The sequence below is a fragment of the Zingiber officinale genome, chromosome 10B (assembly GCF_018446385.1).
Source record: "Zingiber officinale cultivar Zhangliang chromosome 10B, Zo_v1.1, whole genome shotgun sequence".
In the NCBI taxonomy this organism is placed as follows: domain Eukaryota; kingdom Viridiplantae; phylum Streptophyta; class Magnoliopsida; order Zingiberales; family Zingiberaceae; genus Zingiber; species Zingiber officinale.
The window spans coordinates 38795793-38816856 of NC_056005.1; the positions used below are offsets into that span (position 1 = coordinate 38795793).

The 21064-nt window shown below is 40.3% G+C and overlaps 1 long non-coding RNA gene and 2 pseudogenes across 1 annotated transcript; all 3 read left to right on the forward strand.

The window, feature by feature from the left end:
• Window positions 1-5710: 5710 nt before the first annotated feature.
• On the forward strand, window positions 5711-6156 carry LOC122028852. The gene is made up of 3 exons (XR_006124978.1): window positions 5711-5809; window positions 5909-5971; window positions 6093-6156. It is a non-coding gene; the product is annotated as an uncharacterized LOC122028852 (long non-coding RNA).
• A 4000-nt stretch (window positions 6157-10156) lies between these two features.
• Window positions 10157-11531, forward strand: LOC122029094 (annotated as a pseudogene).
• Window positions 11532-11937: 406 nt separating this feature from the next.
• On the forward strand, window positions 11938-13973 carry LOC122029096 (annotated as a pseudogene).
• Window positions 13974-21064: the final 7091 nt, after the last annotated feature.

Here is a 21064-nt window from a genome sequence, read left to right on the forward strand (position 1 = left end):
TTACATAGTAGATATTCAATTTTACTCGGGTATATGAATCTGACTGGTACATGGGACAAGTTGAAAATGCTTCATATATATATATAAGCAAGGTGTTTAATTTATCATATGAAATTGGAAATCATCAGGAAAAAGCTCATTCATCATTATATATCACTCAGAGGATAATTAGGAGAGTTACTTTCTTTGATTATAATTTTTCTACGGGATTTCTCTACATATGCTGAGCATATTGGGTGGTTTTGAAGAAAAGGAAATCACACAAGGGAAAGTTGGTAAGTATGAACTTTCATTAACATTTCATAAATAGCAAATGGTATACATCAATCATGAAATTATGATAAAATGCAAATACAAAATTCCAAATCTACTCAAATTCTCTCAAAAGGTCTTTGTGAGTTCTTAGTTGAGTCACCGACGATCTATAAACAAGGGAGGAGGGATTTCAGATAAATAACCTCCCTCTTTCAGTTGTTGGATTACTCCTTCAACTGAGTAAGTCAGAGTTCCTACAATTCGTCTAGCATACTCCTCACCAAATTTAGGAGAATTTAAATAGGTTTTTCACCTGCTTTGCCAGCGCTCTTCCTCACCTGCTTTGTATGCTTGAAATTCAGATTGTAGGCTATCTTTCTCCCCTTGTAAAGTAGTCTTCTCTACCTTGGCCTCTGCTAGTTCTTGTAGAAGCAAGCTTATTTGTAGATCTTGGGCTCACAATTTTTCTTGTTGTTGAAACAAGGCAAAGTCTTTGGAGGCCAATTCTGGGGCTAACTCAGGAGACCCTGAACCAAGCGACTGTTCTAGTTGGTTCAGCAGGGTGATTTTGTGAGTAACATCCGAGAGGGCTTTATCTTTTTAGGCCCTTTCAACGCTAAGTGTAGAATTAAGCCCCTCTAGCTGTAACTCTAAGTTTCTTTTTTCCTCCTCTCGAGATTGTAGCATCTGGCGGGTGTCTTGGAGAGTCTTTTCTAAATTAGCAGTGAACTCAGCTTGTGACTTCACCCTATCCCATAGTTGAAGGAGTTCGTTATTGGGGAGGTTGGAGGCAGCTTGTAATTCTTCCACCTTGTCTTTTAGAGTTTGATTGGTCCTCTCCAAATCTACAACTAGCTTGCCCAAATGTAGGCTCAAAGCATATAACTGGATAAAATGGTAGTAGAGTTACATTTTCTAGGTAAAAATGAGGGAGTGAGGTTCAAAAACTTACTGCAGTGGCTTGACAATTATGGTCATTGGCACGCTCAATGAAGGTGTTGTTGGTGCAGCGGGGACCGGCAAGAGGGGGTGAATTGCCTACAAATCAAACTATACCCTCCTCAAGTAATTTCAACTCTAAAATAAATGCAACTATATTGAGAATAAAATAATCAGAGAAATAGACACACAAATTTAACCTGGTTACAACCAATGGGGTTGTTAATCTAGGGCGATGAAAGGCTCAGTAAGAAAAACTCCTTCTCTGAAGGCGGAGAAGCCTTTTACACTTTGAAAGCATAGAAGTTGCAGAAGATGAATTACAGAGTTTGTTTTTCGTATGAAATCGTTGTTCTCTAAAGCTGCTCAAGACCTTCTTTATATAGGGGTTCTCGAGCTTATCAGATCACCTGATCCTTCGGGATCAGGTTTGACTCGAGAGGGATCGGTCGACTGATCCCCAAGTTTGGTCGACCGAACCTGTTGTACCTGCCCGGCTTTCCGTCCAAGTGCAGTCTCTGTTGATCGAGCTCAGGTTCGGTCGACGGATCCTTGTGTTCGGTCGACTGATCAGCCAACGGTCTTCCTCTGCGCTGGCCCGATCAGTTTGCTCGACTAAGTCTGAGGATTACCTTTGGTTTGGTCGACCGATCAGGAGGTTCGGTCGACCGATCAGCTTTACCAACGATCAGCTTCTGACGTGGATTCTAACGTGGCATTGGCGGTTAGCTGCTGATTGACTTTGGTTAATGAAGGGTTCGGTCGACCGATCAATAGGTTCGGTCGATCGAACCGTTGACAAGTCAACTTCCAGTTGACTTGCTCCAATTCGGCTCCTTGGGTGATTGCGGCCATCCGGAATATGGCTCACCCGAACCCAGTTCCCGACCTTCTCCTCGAGCAGGCTTCCGTCCGGCTTCTCATCCCTCGAACGCCGCGCACATTCTTCTCGCTCCACCGGAGTACTCTTCCGCAGCTCTCTCGTCCTTCGGATGCACCGAGCCCGTCGGCTCCCTTCCCGTGCCGTCCTTCTCGCTAGCTGCATCTTCCGCTCGACTTCCTGCGCTCCTAAGTTCCTGCACACTTAGACACAGGGTTCAGACAAAACGCAGGACCTAATTAACTTGGTTGATCACATCAAAACTACCACGGGGGTCCAACAATCTCTCCATTTTTGATGTGCATCAATCCAAGTTCAAGTTAGGATAAAACAGACACAAAAAGTAATTTTGAATTACTAAACTAGCATATTAAGCATAAGATTTGCAATAAATAAAATTGCAACAGTATTTAGAAAAATACTAAAAAATTAAACTTCTAATTTTCTTAACTCCCCCTAAACTTGTACTTTTCTCTCCCCCTTTGATTACAGCAAAAACGGGGAAGCAAGTTCTTAAGATAGAAAAAAAATTTCTAAGTAAAAATCCAAAACTTAGAAAAGAAAAAAATTATTTGTATACTTTCAAAGCATTTTAATTCTACTTTTAATGCTTTTTCGGAAAGTTAATTAAACATTTTGTTTCAATATTTCAGCTTCCAGGTCGTGGCGAGGCACTAGGCCTTCTTGGTTATTGAAGCAACAACCACTTCCTTAGACAAAGCTTTCATAAGGAAAATGTTTAATTTTCTCTCTATAAAGCTTTTAATTATATGTTTAATTTAGCACAGATTTTGGAACCCAATAAAGGTTCCTTCCTACAGGATTAGTCAAAAACTTAGGGGGTACATAATTTTTAGGAATTTTTCTAAGTTGACCTTGTGCTTCCTTATATACCAGTTTAATTTTACATAAATTTTAAGTTTTGATTTTGGAAAAACATTTATCTTTAAGCATGCATCAGATTTCAAATTTTCAATTTCCAATTTTAAATTTTCATTTTCTGATTTCAAATTTTTATTTTCTTTTTCTAATTTATCTAATTCTTTATAAAGAGCTTTAATAAATTTAAAAGATTGAGTCGGGGTTAGATTGCGTACCTTACTTACCTGGTCTGGTGACGCTCCCCCTTCATTGCTGCTTTCTTCTTCTGATGTTCCTCCCCCTTTATCAATGCTCATTTCTGAGCTAGATGTTTCTTCTAGCTGATGGTTGGCCATCAGTGCTAGTCTCGAGAATTTTTCGACTTCTGACTCGGAGGATGAAGAGTCGTCCCATGTTGCCTTCAGATTTCTGTGCTTGGGTCGAGCTGGCTTCTTGCTTCTTTCCTTATCTTTCTGTTTGTTCTTCAATTTTGGGCAATCAACCTTGATGTGCCCTTCTTCATTGCAATTGTAGCATCGGACTGTCCTTCCTTTTTGATGACACTTACTTGACTGCGATCTAAACTTGTTAGATTTAAAAAATTTATTAAAGCGCCTTACCATTAACGCAGCTTCGTTTTCGTCGATTGACGCTTCGGAGTCGGGATCATCCTTTTCAGCTCGTAGGCAATGTTGAGGTTCGACTTCTCTACTGGTTTTTCTGCAAGTCGAGACTCGTGAAGTTCGAAAGTTGAAAACAAGTTTTCTAAACTACTTACCTCAAAATCCTTAGAGATGTAGTAAGCATCTACTATGGACGCCCATTCTGAAGTCCTTGGGAAGGCATTGAGCGCGTATCGGATAGAATCCCGGTTGGTTACTTCTTCTCCAAGGTTCGTTAGTTGCATTATCAGCTCCTTGATTCTTGCTTGGAGTTGCGCTACCTTCTCGCCGTTGTTCATCCGGAGGTTTGTTAGTTGTGTCCGGAGGATATCGCGCCGCGCCAGCTTCGCTTCAGAGGTACCTTCGTGAAGCTCCAGAAATATCTCCCAGAGATCATTCGCTGAATTGTAGCTTCCGATTCGGCTTACCTCCAGAGGTGACAGAATGCTGAGGAGGTGGAATTCAGCTTTTCCGTTGGCGACGAAGTCGGCTTGCTCCTTCTTACTCCACGTGTTTTCTTCTTTGTCTTTAGGAGCTGCAAAACCATATTTCATAGTAATTAAAATATCAAAATCTGTTTTAAAGAATACCTCAATTTTTCGCTTCCATGTAGCGAAATCTCCGTCGAACTTCGGGGGATGAATGTTCATGCTGGCCATTGTTATGATCTTTGTGCTTCAGACGGCGGTTAGTCCTTCTGAGGCTGTGAGGCGCTGATACCACTTGTTGGTGTGGCGGGGACCGACAAGAGGGGGGTGAATTGCCTGCAAATCAAACTATACCCTCCTCAAGCAATTTCAACTCTAAAATAAATGCAACTATATTGAGAATAAAATAATCAGAGAAATAGACACACAAATTTAACCTGGTTATAACCAAGGGGGTTGTTAATCCAGGGCGATGAAAGGCTCAGTAAGAAAAACTCCTTCTCTGAAGGCGGAGAAACCTTTTACACTTTGAAAGAACAGAAGTTGTCGAAGATGAATTACAGAGTTGGTTTTTTTGTATGAAATCATTGTTCTCTAAAGCTGCCCGAGACCCTCTTTATATAGGGGTTCTTGAGCTTATCAGATGACCTGATCCTTCGGGATCAGGTTTGACTCAAGAGGGATCGGTCGACCGATCCCCAGGTTCGGTCGACCGAACCTGCTATACCTGCCCGGCTTTCCATCCAGGTGCAGTCTCTCTTGATCGATCTCAGGTTCGGTCGACCGATCCTTGTGTTCGGTCGACCGATCAGCCAACGGTCTTCCTCTGCGCTGGCCCTGTAAGATATCGAAAGATTTAATAATAAATATTATTGGACGAAAAATCTTGTTGGATTTTTCCAAAATTTTTAGAAATTTTCTGGAAAATTTTCGGAGCTCGTACGGAGGGTTTTGAGGGGATCGATCGGCGGGGGCGGATAAAGCCTGTTTGGAAAACCCGATTAAAGTGGGATTTGATTGAGGAGTTAACTTAGGTTTTAATTACCTAGACCTAAGTTTATAATCCCTAATTTCCGAGACATTCTCCTCAAACCCGAGCCTCTCTCCTTTTCTCTCTCGTGCGAAGCCTTCCCCGTTCCCGATCCTCACCGGCGATTCTCCTCCTCCTTCTCTCGGCGTCGCCGGCATAGGGCAGCCACCGGAGCATTGAGGAGGCAGGCTACCAGCTACCGATTCTTCTTCCCCCCATTCCCTTCTTCCCCGATTTCTTCTCTCCCTCGTGCGAGTTCCCTTCTCCCGAGCCCTCTCTCGCGACTTCTTCTCGCTTGATTGCCGGTCGCCACGAGCTCATCGCCGGCAATAATCCCTCCTCCAGCGTGCCTAGGCCGAGTCTCCCTCCTCCCTCTCCTTCTCGAGGCGTGGGGTCTTCGTCCTCTTTCTTCCTTGCGGCCGATCGACGGGGATCCGGTGGAGCTAGGGCACGACAGGGGGGCGTTGATCCGCATCTTTCTTGGTGGATCGAGCCCCTCTCAGCTTTTCTCTTTGACCTATTCATTGGAGGGGGTTGCGGATCATCTCCAGTTGAGGTGGATCGCGCGGATTGATTGAGGTAAGGCTTCGTTGGAAGATTCTGTGAATTCAAAGTCCTTGCTTAATTGGGTTGTTGGTGATGATTTTCCTGTTCTGGATTAGAGGAAGCAGAGGATCAATGTGCTGTGGAATTGCCCTGTTGCTGGTCATTATAAACTTCCCTTCATGAAGCTGTGAAGGTCTTGGGTGAGAAGGTGAGATTCTGTTGAGTAATTTCGGATAGATTTGAAGTGTTTCAAGAAGAATTTTCATGATGATTTCATCTCTTGTGAGGGCTGCGAAATTCTGGACAGGAATGGAAGGAGTTGTGGTGTGGATGGCATTGGCTATTAACAGGGAAGAACAATCCAATTTGGGTAAGTGGTGCTATGGATTGGTTATATTGCGTATTTGATTAGATTTGGGTATTTGATCTTGATGTAGTCTTGGATTAGGGGAAGGCATAGGAACAACACCTTGATGGATTTCTTTTGGCAGATCACTGTTCTCTACAACTTGCAGCTGATAGGGTTTCGGCTGAAGGATTGGAGGTCTATCAAGGTGAGTAATGTCTCTGTTTGTTAGGGTTTTAGCAAACTAGTTACTCTATAACTAGGTTTTGGGTTTGATCTTGGAAGAATTGGAGTAGGAAACAATGGTGTTGCTTGAGGATTAATGGATTTGTTAGATGATATGATTAAATCTAAACTAATCTTGTGGACGAACCATGTCTGTTGGGTTTATAATAGTTGATAGTTGATTCAATGGATTAAATGATTAGAAGTTATGTTTAGAAGATTGAAGGATTTAAGGCGCATTGGATTGATTAATAGATTGTGGAATATGTTGGATCTAAAAGGAGATGAATTAAGAATTACTTGGAGGAATAATCAGAGATCAGATTTAGTGGAGTTTCCTAATTAGGCAGGGATTTTATTTAGCTATTTTAATTCTTGTGAATTTAGCTAAATAAAATATATATATATTGATCGCAGGATTTGGATTTGGGACGAGCGTCTCGACATGGGATTTTCAGATGACGATCGACAGATAAGGCGGGTATTTCTTCCTTGGCCTCTATATAGATTTTCTTGTACTTAGTGCATGGTTATTATTGGATGAATTAGGCTGCTTTATCTTATATCATGATCGGTTGTTGTTTTTCCTGCATGTTACTTATGCTTGACCTTTGTGATGATCTATTTAATTCATATACAGTCTTCACTCTTGATATCTACTCTGTTGTGATTACACGTGTAGAGTATGTCTTATAGGGATTGTCGGGTTGTTGGTATTACCATGCTGATTGGGTATATGATGTTGACTGTACATAGGTGGGTATGTGTTATAGGAGTCATCTTGTTGACCGTGCATTTACATGTGGTGTGTACATACATATTTGTTATGTACGTTTGGAGGAGTTGTGTTGATTGTATGTTTGAGGTATATACACAGGTCTGTTGTGTTTTTATTGGAGGATACATGTTGATTGTATTTATCTTTTGTGTACATGTGTCTGGTGGGATTATTGGAGATTTTTGGTTGATTATACATGTGTAGGGTGTACATATATTTGGTGGGATACGTGGAGGTATCACGACGATTATACTCATGTTGAAGGTATTTATGAGGTTTGGAGTTATTGCATGGATGATGATTATATATATATATATCATGTTCATCATTCATTGCATCTGATGACCATTGTCTCCCTTGTGGTGAGAGAGTCGTCAGTTGGTTTGGTTTAGCGCCGCACACTCGGCCACTCATGGGTAGTGGTAGCTGGAGCAGTTGTCGCTCGTCCTGTCGTGCCACTCGGTCACGAGGTTTAGTGAGATCCGGCGTTGTGAGCAGTCAGGGACCCTGATGCTATTTAGCTAGATTGCTATTAGCGGGGTAGTACAGTCGTCACAGACCCAAGCCTCTCGGCCATACAGGGGTCGTGGTGTTCGGAGAGGTGGCGGGGGTGACCATGGAGCATGCATGCACTTTAGCATATGATGCACGGTGCATCTGGGGGTTATATTTGCATACATGCCTACTAGATACTAGTTGCATGTATTTGTGGTATGTTGCATTTGTTTGCGATATGATTGTTGCATTTGGTTGCCATGCTGCATACATGTCATTTATTTTACATGTATATGCAGTCATACTTATATTGCACAGGTGTCACGGGTATATCTATTGCAGATCCGGTGAGTTTACTGATCATGGTACCATGTGTCGATTCCAGATTGGGTATGTATCTGTCATTATGCTAGTTGTGGTTTGTACAGTTTATGTCAGGTTATTATGTCAGGTATGTTCAGATGCATTGATTATGATAGTATGATCCTGTTCTTATTCCCTACTGAGACTGTATACTTGTGATCTCCATATTTATGTATTGTCCATGCACTATCTTTTCTATTACCCGCTGAGTTACCTATACTCACCACCGCATGTATACATTTATGTTTTCAGGTAGCCTGTAGATGGTTGGTGTCGCTCGGAGAATCCTGTCTGCCGGGTCCTACGTCACATCCGAAGATCGGGATTGTTTTCTTTTGTATATTCTTTTCTTATTTTTGGCATTGTATTTGTGTATAGCCATGTGGCTATCCTATGGTTTTGGTGTTGTATTTGTGTTTAAGCCGTGCCGGCATGCATTGTAATTATTTGTGTTGTGTGGGCTTTCGTATCGTTTTTCCGCTGTGTTTTAGTACAGCCGTGTGGGCTGTTTTATATATAACTGCGTGGTTGTGATTGTTTCATTCCAGCCGAGTGGGCTGTTATTATAACTGCGTGGTTGTGTATATAAATATTCCAGCCGCATGTGGCTGATGTATATTTTGTTTGTAGTGATGCTTCATATTGTCACCGGTACAGGGGAGATGCTGTCGGATTTTTGTCTGGCAGAGACTCCTTTGGGGGCGTGACAGGCCCGATCAATTTGCTCGACTAAGTATGTGGATTACCTTTGGTTCGGTCGACCGATCAGGAGGTTCAGTCGACCGATCAACTTTACCAATGGTCAGCTTCTGACGTGGCTTCTGATGTGGCATTGGCGGTTGGTTGCTGATTGACTTCGGTTAATGAAGGGTTCGGTCGACCGATCAATAGGTTCGGTCGACCAACCATTGACAAGTCAACTTCCAGTTGACTTGCTCCGGTTCGGCTCCTTGGGTGATTGCGGCCATCCGGAGTAGGGCTCACCCGAACCTAGTTCCCGACCTTCTCCTCGAGTAGGCTTCCGTCCGGCTTCTCGTCCCTCGAACACCAAGCACTTTCTTCTCGCTCCACCGGAGTACTCTTCCGTAGTTCTCTCGTCCTTCGGACGCACCGAGCTCGTCGGCTCCCTTCCCGTGCCGTCCTTCTCGCTAGCTGCGTCTTCCGCTCGACTTCCACCGCTCCTAAGTTCCTGCACACTCAGACACAAGGTTCAGACAAAACGCAGGACCTAACTAATTTGGTTGATCACATCAAAACTACCACGGGGTCCAACAGGTGCTTCTTCTCAGATGTGCCTAAGACTACAACCAAGATTGATCTAGCGCCCCCCTTAGTTGTAACAATCCATAAGAAGTAGGGGTAGGAGTCTGACCGAGCAGAGATGGTAAGCTATGACCTTGTTGAAATAAGATAGAAGGGCGAGGAGAACTTGTAAATGGTGAAGAAGAGGAAGGAGGATATTCAGAGGCTGGTGAAGAAGGATTAGGAGAGGGGAGGCTCACTAATGGAGGATCCTGTTCAATGGGTGTGGTGATAGACCTAGAAGTAATTGATCTCCTGCAAGGAGTTCTTTTAGCCTCACTACAAGAAAATCCTCATTCAACAACACTCAAACAATAACAGTTTTATACCAAATCGTTGTTTTTTTGCCTTTTAACAACAGTTTTAACAAAACCTGTTATCTTTTAATAAATTTTTTTAGCCTACGACAATGGTTTTTAAAAACCGTTGTCTATTTATACTTTTTGGGGCTATGATAATGATTTTTAAAGGCTACGACAACAGGTTTAGAAAACTGTTGTCTATGTGTATTTTTTTTAGGATTACGATAACGGTTTTTGAAAACCATTGTCTATTAGTGTTGTTGAATACCGTTGTTTTTTTTTTCTTTCACCACTTTTTCCCCTTCGTAATTTTTTGCCGCTGCATTTTTCCTTCCCTCTCTCCGAAATATTTTGTCGCGGATTCCGCCCCTTTACCTTCTTGATCCCTAGGATTTCCGTCCAACCTACAATCTCTTCACCTACTTCATGTTTTTATTTCTTGATCTCTTCTCGATCCCTAAGCATTCCCCCCCTCCCCCTCTACCACCACCTCGTTGCCACCAGAATCCCCCCAACTTCCTCGATGAGCTCTTGTTTATCCTGAAAGAGGAAGGTGGAATGAATCTGCACTTCTTTTGTTGTGTCCTCTTCTTCACCCTGGAAGAGGACGCGAAGGGCTTAGGGCGTCTCATATATCAGCGGTGACTCCTCTCTTGCTTGTGCTCAGTCCCTCTTCGCCAAAACCTCTTCCCTCCTCGCCGGCCTTCTTCCTCTTCCGGAGGGTGTCGTGATCGGTGTGTGATGATGACCGGTGAGGCGGCGGTGGCGGAGACGTCTTCGAAGGTGGGCATCACATTCTCCAACTGCCTCTGGCACGTGGAATCCATGTCCCTGCACCCCTCAGGTGCTGGTCGGATCTCACACATTAACACCATCATCCTCGATGAGCCCCTAGAATCCGAGGAGAACGACCTCATTTTCCCCTCACAAGAATTTTCCAGCCAGGCCCTCGTCTCCTCTCCCGAACAAACCTTGATCTTTTGGGAGAGATTGGTCCAAATCAAACCTTTATTCATCATGCTTTGCTTTTTCCTAACCTTAGGTTTATGATTCTGAAGCTGTGAGCTATAGATATATTATCAAAGGAGATGTGCACGAAAGCTAATATTGGATATGATTGCCTTTGTTTTGGTATATTTTCACATTTGGCTATCTGGTGATAGGTTTGAAGTTATAGCATATGAATCCTTTCTTAATTCACTATTACTTGCCTTCAATTTTTTTTTCAAATCTTGATGGCACCCTCTATCCGTTGAGTTCTAGAATTGCCGCCGAGTGCCACAAGAATATTTTAGGTATGGTCTCTATTTTGTTTCTATATCAACTTTTCCCTAAGAATTGAGACATATATTTTATCATTTTTCAAAATATATGCTTGAAAAATTAGGGGTTGAAGAAAGCAATTTACTAGAGTTGTGTGTTGTTCTATATAAGAACTATGGAACAACAATGGATGGTTTAAAGTTAATTGTTATATTCATGTTCGACAAAGGTGCGCTTGTAGTAATGAGAAGCTTTCTACTTGTTTTTCAGGATATTGGCTATAACTTCGATTATGATGATTTCCATAGGTTTGACTCTATCATTGTTGTTTTTAATCTTTGTTTCACATGTTTCATTCTATGGTTTTAGTGAAGCAAAGAGTTTACTGATTTCCTATGGTTTAATAGCTTTGTCCATGGAATATTACCATATGAAACATTAAAGCCAGATCTTATTATAAGTCAACTCTTGCTGAGCCTTCCAGTTCGAAAAGTTGTGAGTTTCTGGGGCATGGATGTTAAAACTCTCTGATTCAACTTTATTTTTCTTTCACTTCACTAACAAGCTCATGAATCGACCTGGATGAATGGATATTCACTAATGGTGATCAAGCTCATGCTGCTAAAGTGCTTAAGAAGCTGGATCTGGAAGATTGTTTTGATACTGTTATTTGCTTTAAGACACTAAACCCACCATCCTCTTCATCTAGAGAAGATATTCAACCAACATCTTCTACATAATTGGCTACTTATGGAAACCTGATCCAAATGTTGATCTACCAAAGACATCAATATTGTGAAAACCATCCATTGAAGCCATGGAGCACGCTCTCAGGATTGCAAACATTGATTCCTAGAGAATTGTAAGTTGCATATATGAATGGGTCTTCATTTCTATTTGGCTACTGATAACTCATGTTAGGATTTAATAAGTATCTTGACCTTCCAGTTGAGATCTTAGAAATCAACGTAGTCATTACTTTCTATCACTAGTTGTTACATCATTGCATGCTATTATTTCCTAAGAAAAACTGTGTACTAGTCTATTATGTCACAAGATTGTTGAAGAATACTCTCTAGCTTGATTGGTTGGGTGTTATATATATATATATATATATATATATATATATATATATATATATATATATATATATATATATATATATATATATATATTTCTGATGCATGTATGAGAGCATTGATTTCCATTTAGATGATTTAAGCTCATCTTATTCTTCATATCTTGTTCTAAACTTTGTAGAAATGGTAAATGGTGGGAGAGTGAATAGTTGGACATGTATCAATTTTGCAAAGAATGTGCAAGATAATTTCGCTAGGGGATTTTGTCATGATCTTGCTCAGATGTGCCAGATATCAGGAATGGTATAGCTTCAACATTTTTACTACAGCATATGATTTAAAATATGCAACTTAATTTTTAATTATCTTATTTGAAGAAGAGCCACATAGATCATTATTTTTATCTACATGTTTTATAGGAATTTTTTCTAGATCCTTTGCTTCATCCTCTAACTGCTAGGCTTGATCATGTTGAAAGAGCGCTTTCAGCATGCTATCATGATGCAATGACTGTTGGGGTTGCAAGGTTGCAAACATAGTCCCATATTGAAAACACATGGAAAAGATCATGGGTTTATAAGAGAAAGATATCTCCATTGGTATGAGGCCTTTTGGGTAGAGCCCAAGAGCAAAACCATGAGGGCTTAGGCCCAAAGTGGACAATATCATACCATTGTGGAGATATCTATATTCTTTTCGATCCTACAATGACCATACTCCAACCTCAGGAAAAGGAGCTTGATTTGCTCATTGTAAAATTGCCTGATAATGATGGTTATCTTTATGGTATGATGTCTTTCTTGCACTTGATCTTGTTCGACACAACTTGATAATTTTGCTTGTTGACAAATATCAATTGGCTGAATCTTTTAGCTTTAATTTTTTCCCTTTTCTTGTTCACTTTATTATTATATGCCATAGTTATTACAGGTGATCAAAAGCAGATATGTGAGACTGGCCTTGCTTTAGTTTCACAATGTTGTTTGACAAAGCATGTTTTCAAGATGAGCAAACAGTACCTGCCAATGTTGGCCTCTAGATCAATGGAAAGGTGAGTACGTGGAAGGTGGATCTATTTTTCTTGTTCTGCTTTGTGTTACTAAGGCTTGATTCATAGGTTGGAGGAAGGGGTGTAGTTCTTGTCGATGTATTGTCAAGGCGCATTCCTCTTGTTAGTGATCGTCCAACTATAATATTTGGTGCTGACGTAACACATCCTCATCCTGGGGAAGATTCTAGCCCTTCTATTGCAGTTGTAAGTAATTTTGTGAATCTTCATTTCTTGCTCTATGTATAGTTGCCTTGATGTATCCATACTATCTTGATTATATTTGGCTTGTCAGGTTGTTGCGTCTCAAGACTGGCTCGAGGTGACAAAATATACTGGATTGGTCAGTGCTTAGGCCCTTTAAGAATTAATTCAAGATCTGTTTAAGGTCTAGCAAGATCCTCAATGAGGAACTCTTACTGGTGGCATGATAAAGTATGAAATACAATCTAAAACCAGTTTTAAATAGAATGTTGGTTATCTTTTTCAATTTACCTGGCTGAATAGAACATCTGCCATGCAATATCCAGGAAGCTACTTATTCCCTTCAAAAAGACTACTGGACAAAAGCCTCAACGGATTATATTCTACAAGTATGAATCTTTGAAAAAATAAAAAAAAATACTTGATTGTTTAGATTAATATAGCAAGTTGTACATTCAGGGATGGAGTGAGCGAGGGGCAATTCTATCAAGTTCTACTATATGAACTAGATACAATCAGAAAAGTAAATTTTCCAATCATTTGTACTACGATTCTTGTTTCAGTGTTTTTGTACTCAACACTCCATTTGTGTTTCAGGCCTATGCCTTTCTAGAACCAAACTATCAATCTCCAGTGACTTTTTGTGGTGGTCCAAAAACATCATCACACTAGACTGTTTGCTAACAATCACGGTGACCACTAATTTGTTGATAAGATTGGAAACATATTGCCTGGTTAGTTTAGTTGATAGCATGGATGCATCATTTTTAGGACAATTCTATTTTGTATATTTTTTTCAAACCTTGTTTTCTCAATGGAGCTTTCCATCCTTGAAATTCCAGGGAATGTTGTCAATTCTAAGATATGCCATCCTACTAAATTTAACTTATACTTGTGCAACCATGCAAGCATTCAAGTAACTCATCTCACAACTAATACCTTTTGTATGATGTACTTATTTAGGTAACTGTTGTAAAAATATATGTGTGTTTATTATTCTTTCAGAACAAGTTTTTTCATATATATAATAGTGTATTTCTTTTGATATCAATAGGTTGTTGATCTCCTAGTGCCATATCAAAGGGGTAGAAAGATTGGACTTTTTGATGGAGCTGGTGTGGGGAAGACTAGATTTATTATGAAACTAATGATCAACAATATTGGAAAAAGTTGGCATGAAAGAATCAGCAAGTGAGAAAGAGGATTCCAATGAAATCCTACAAGTTGAAGATTGTGATGGGACTTGGGTTGACAATAATTAAGTGCAATCCTACATGGCATGGACCACCATCATAAGTTTCTAGTCTTTTTGCTATTGTTCATTAGTTGTAAATGGAGTCTTTTGCCTCAACACTCATATTTGCTCGGCCGAGTGAAGCCCGCCGGAGCATAAAGGCATTTAGCCTTATGTATAACTCTCAACATATAATCGGCCGACCATAGGCTGAGCGAGCGTCCACGTGCTCATAAGTACTCGGTCGGGCAAAGCCCGCCCAAGCAAAAATGAATTTAGCCTTATATAAGATTCTCAGTATATAACCGGCCGACCGTAGGCCAAGAGAGCACCTCCGCGCTCATATATGCTCGGCCGGACAAAGTCCGCCCAAGCATAAAGGCATTTAGTCTTATATAAGATTTTCAACATATAACTGGTCGACCGCAGGCCAAGCAAGTGCCCATGTGCTCATTAATGCTCGGTTGGGTAAACCACTCGAGCATAAAGAAATTTAGCCTTATATAAGATTCTTATCATATAATCGGTTGACTATAAGCCGAGGGAGCACCCACATTCTCATATATGCTCGACCGGACAAAGCAGTCCCAGTATAAAGGTATTTAGCCTTGAATATAACTCTTAGTATATAACTGACCGACCGCAGGCTGAGTGAGCACCCACGTGCTCATATATGCTCAATCGGGCAAAGTCTGCCCAAGCATAAAGGCACTTAGCCTTATATAAGATTCCCAACATATAACCAACCAACCGCAGGCCGAGAGAGCACCTCCGTGCTCATATATGCTCAGGCAGACAAAGCCCGCCTGAGCATAAAGGCATTTAGCCTTATGTATAACTCTCAGCATATCACCGGCTGACCGCAGATCGAGAGAGCACCTCCGCGCTCATATATGCTTGGTCGAGCAAAGCCCGCTCGAGCATAAAGTCACTTAGCCTTATGACACATTCTCAATATACGACCGGCTTGAATGACCGGCCAAAACATATTTAACAGGAGGTATTCTGAATAATATATATGACTGGCTTGAACAACCAACCGGCATATATTTAACAGGAGGTATTTTGAACAGTAAATGTGGTCGGCTTGAACGATCGGTCGAAACATATTCATTAGAAGACATTCTTAACAGTATATGTAGTCGGCTTGAATCCCCAGTTGAGACATATTTAACAGGGTTATTCTAAAAAGTATATACGACCAGTTTGAATGACCGACCAAGACATATTCAACAGGAGGCATTCTTAACAGTATATGCGATCGGCTCGAACGACCGACCAAGACATACTTAACAGAATATTTGGTGGGAAGTATATTCTAGAAGCTTCTTCAATTATGATGACGTGCCCCCATTATTAATACAAGTCATAAACGATAAAATGGGTACATCTGGGGTACAAAAAAGATTCCTTAAAGGATTATTACACGAAATATAGAAGATGAGTTCATCTCTTAACAAACTCTAACGAACTAGGGGACACCTCACGATTACGAATGCCACGTGAGGTGGTATAAAAAAGGGGATCCTCTCCGTTGGCAAGGTACTCAAATTCTAGCATCAAAACTCTGTTTCACTTTAGGTACTCTTCTTCTTCTTCTTCTTCCATCTATGAGAGGAACTGACTTGAGCAATAAAGGGCCTAGCCAGGGATCCCCACCCTGGTCTTAGGTCACTAATGCTTTGTTGGCTCGTCTCACTGTGCGCAGGAGCGTTGAGGAGTTTCTTCAGATCTTCGGGGTTCATCTTCATTAGAGGTCATCATCATTCATCAGAACCAGTGCTCATCTTCGTAGATTTCAGACAGGATCAGTAATGAAGAGATATCATCAAGTGAAATGGAAAATTTTGTTTGAAGAATGATGAGATAATCAAGGAAGTTTAGCAAGAAAAATGTCAAGAAGATCTTCAATATTGATAGAAGAAATGGTAAAACTCTTGTGGATTCAAAATCTAAAACTGATATAATTTTCTATGAATGCAAGAAAAAGGGGCACTACTAAACGGAGTGTCCAAAATTAAAGAAGTAAGAAGAAAAGATTAATAAAAAGAAGAAGACCTTGAAAGCCACATGGGATGAATCATCTTCAAACTCATCAGAAGAAGATGAAAGGAAGAGCTCAAGGTACGTGGCACTCATGGCCTTAAGACATGTGGAAGATAGCGAAGGTGAAGATAGTCATGGGGAGAATGAGGAATCTTCAAGTGAGTTATCATCTAGTGATGATGAGGTAATTTCTCCCAAGCTAGATAAGATGTATTCTACCATTACATGTTTAACTAATGCTCTAGCAAAATCAAAAGATACGGTTAAAAAGTTACAAAATAAATTGAGATCATTTAAGACTGAAATTGGGCTATGTAAAAGTCGCATGCATCATGAAAATGACATGATTGAATTAGATGACCTTAAGAATGAGAATGCATCATTGAAATTACAAGTTGATGATCTTAAAGGTGCTTTAGAACAGTTTACATCAAGTTCTAAATATTTAGACATGATTCTAGGAGCTCAAAGGGTTGTTTACAACAAAGCGGGTTTAGGTTTTAAATTAAAACATAAAGAAATCAAATTCATGTCTTTAGTTAGTAGAAACCATGTTTCAAGGGTTAAGATTGTGCAAGCTTAGGTACCCAAGAAATTTGTTGTTGATGCTACCAGACCTAAAATTTGGATACCAAAATATTTGGTTAATAGTGTTTGAACATGTAAAATACTAAACAAATAATAATAAAATAATATTATTTGAGGAAATAATCTTATTGGAATTTTTAGGAATTTTTAAAAATTTTCTGAGAATTTTTCGGAGCTCGTATCGCGTATGTTAAGGGGATGCATTTATAGGCTTGGGAAAAAACCAATTTGGGATACCCAAATATGAGAGTTGATTGAGTTAATAAAACCTAAGTTTCAATTAAAATCTAGGTTTATGTTTTTATTTTCGTTTCTTTTTTTTCTTTTCCTTTTATCTTCTCCTCCCGATCCCCAAATCGCGCCGATCCTTCTCCTCTTCCCCTTTGCTTCTGAGACGTCGAAGCTTTCTCCTCTTCCGAAAGCCTGCCACCTCTTCTCCTCTCGTGACGCCGAGTCACCGTCACCTTCTTCCTCCCAATCTCGGTACCCATCGCACCGACTTCCCTGCCCTCATCTCCCGACTCCTCTTCATCACTCGATGCCGCCGCCGCCCGACGCTGCACCACCCATTGCAGTTGTCGGTGTAGCCCAGCGTTGTAGCTGCCCGAGGGCAAGCCTACCACGATCTCCTTCTTCTAATTGTCGCTTGTGCCCTAGCTTTGTCGCATCTCTCTCGGCCGAGCCCTCTTCCTCTTCTCCAGCACCGGCCCCTTTCCCTCTACCCTATCCCTCCACCTCGTAGCAAATCACCGACACTCGATCATTTGGTACCTCTCAGCATCGGCTGATTGCCATCCTTGGCGCAACACCTGGGCGGCGTACCTCTGACCACGGTAGATCCAGTCACAGTTACCGACAGTGGCTTCTCCTCGCTCTGGCAACAGTTACTAGCAGCAAGGTTTTCAGCCGTGTGTCAACAGGGAAGCCTCCGACTTGGGTGAGTTTTTGGATTGGTTTATTCATGAATGTAGATCTAGATTAGGTGATGATTGGATACTAAGGTTGGTTGTGTTTTAGGGTACTTGGGCGGAGATTAGCGACACCACCTTGCTGTAGCCACTGGATCAAGCAGCAACCTCCTCTAGAAGTGGGTAAGTACAAATTTTGGTGAGTTTTGGATTGATTATGTTTGAAGAAACCCCTAATTGGAAGGTGAAATAGTTAGGATTTCTTAATCTATTTTATTATGGGTTAGAGATTCATTTATTAGTTGACATCTCTAGTTGATTAGTTTAAGAATATTAATTATGAAGGAAGGATAAGATTATCAAATGGAATTGAACCCTAGCTTTTTAATCGGATTAGGATTTTGTTTAGCTATTGTGTTTATAATGAAGCTTAGATATACTGTGTATACTATATGCAGGACGTTGATTCGAGACGAGCGTCTCAATGTGGGACCTATTTCGGATACGATCTCCATTTTTGAGGTGGGTACCTTTGACTTATCTCTTTTGATATTGTCATTTTGATATGCATAGTAGGTTATAACTAATAGTAATGGTTATGTTTGCATTTGTTTGAGTATCTCACTACTTAGTACTTGTAGTCTGCCTTTATTGTTATCTGTTATGCATTCATGCTTATATTTTCTTGATTGTTTCCATGTGTACTCTTGTTCATAGCTATAGATATATTAATTATAAAGGAAGGATAAGATTATGAAATGGAATTGAACCCTAGCTTCTTAATCGGATTAGGATTTGTTTAGCTATTGTGTTTATAATGAAGCTTAGATATACTGTGTATACTATATGCAGGACGTTGATTCGAGACGAGCGTCTCGATGTGGCACCTATTTCGGATACGATCTCCACTTTTGAGGTGGGTACCTTTGACTTATCTCTTTTGATATTGTCATTTTGATATGCATAGTAGGTTATAGCTAATAGTAATGGTTATGTTTGCATCTGTTTGGATATCTCACTACTTAGTACTTGTAGTATGCCTTTATTGTTATCTATTATGCATTCATGCTTATATTTTCTTGATTGTTTCCATGTGTACTCTTGTTCATAGAAATAGTGACATACATTACCCTACTGTGGAATAGACTAGTTATTTGACATATCTTATTTGTGTACCTAGATTTATGATACCTAGATCATTGTATGAATTTATTTCCTTTTTGGTACATATTATATGGAGGTGTATACTATCAGGATCTAAATGCTTAGTGTCATGCACCATTTTACATGATTGCATATTGAGCGATTGTTGGCTTCATTATTGTTGAGCACATCGCCAGTTATATGATCTACACACACAACCACTCATGGATTAGTGGTACATCAGGTAGGGTGTGTGTAGTTTACTTTGTCAGGGCTCTGCTGGTCTTCTCATGGGTAGCGATAACTGTAGCATGTAGCAGGCAGGGATCCCTCCCCTTGACTATGAAACAGGGAGATGAGAGCTTAGGCTCCCCCACTATGTTTGGGGTAGGAGAATAGGTATACTCTGACTGTATCCTATCCACTCAATCACTGAGGAGTAGTGATGGTAGAGTGTACAGTTGTCATAGCCCTACCCACTTGGTCTCACCATCGTGTGTGAGATGGTTGACTGTGTCATGGGTGACCATATCATTTGCATCATATACATAGATTGCATTCATTACTTGTGATTGCTGCATATTGGTGTTAAATTTCTGTGGTCACTTATGATTGACATGCATACAGGAGACATAATTGGTTTGGTCTGATGACCTTTATGTCACGATAGGAGGCCCAGGTGAGTACAGCTTCTTTACTTATTCAGTCTTCGCATTTCCTATTTTTGATCAGGAGAATATACTCTATGATTATTACTGTTGGATATATTTTACTATGCATGTCAGCTTGATACCTGCTAAGTCGTTAAACTCACACTGTTGCTTTATTTTCCAATTTCAGGTTGAAGCTGTCAGGAGATTCCAGTCGCTAGTCCCCACTAGGAGTCGAGATAGCTTTCTGGTTTCGGACTTTCTTTGTTTCCTTGTTTTGTTATGTCTACATACTTATGTTGTGTAGTTCTTGTACCTATGGATTTTTATATCGTGCTTTAGGTATGATGCCCATATTTTTCACTGTGAAGGTTTTCTGTTATGTTATGTTTTTCATCGTTGTAGTGGAGTACGTATTATTATAAACTGCGTGGTTGGGTAGTCAGCCAGAGGCTGATTTATTATTAACTACGTAGATTGTTTTATTATTGTATGGTATATGTTGCAGCCATGTTGGCTGATGATTGTGAGCCCTGAGGGTTATGTAGTTAGTGTTAGTTAGAGCCCTTAGAGCCAATCATTTGATGATTGTATGGACTCATTGTATCATATTCTTGTATATTAATAAAGGCATTTGAATTTTGGTTATTATACTTACTTGTATTGGTGCCAAATAAACTAAGTATAATAATGTCCTTGAGTAGATGGTTCTCACCTATATCAATCGGTTAGTTGAACCGATAGTGAGATGATATAGGGAACACTACTCTTAATCATTCCTAGTCGGGTATTAACATTCAGGGACAATGTTAATGCAATAAGACTAGCATGTAGGTCAACTCGATGACTTGATCTCACAAGTCATGGATATGGAGATATCAAGTTGACACATGGGTATGCATTGGAGAATGTATACTGAATGACCCGCCATGAGAAAGTATCATGGATCGTTATATGAGTGTCATATACTTTCTCATGTGGCTATTAGTATGACTATTAGTCCTTAGACCTGAAGTCACCATGGATCCCTACATAAGGAGTTATGTACTTTGGTTTCGTCAAATGTCACCCGTAACTGAGTGGACTATAAAGGCGATTACTGGTATATAACGAATTATGTAGATTAGATTAGATCTAAGTCGTGCACAAGATGCATCCTTTTTCGATTAGATTAGATCTCAATCGACTCAACTCTAATGCCTAACCGTGCCGTGATACCTATCACTACCTCGATCACATGTATTGTTGAATCTGCCAAAGTAGAGCAATACATATTATCTTGGTAGGGTACGGAGGGACAATCTTGGTCCCGCTTATCAACACATGGGTGAATACAAACTCAATTAGATTGAGTATTCCTAGTTACTCGATTGGATCGAGTCAACTATAGGCATTCTTCCAATAGTTGGAAAGGTAGGACAAAATCACGTTTATATTAACTCTCGGGCGTATTAGCCAAAGCTAACTCGAGTTTTAATATAAATATGGA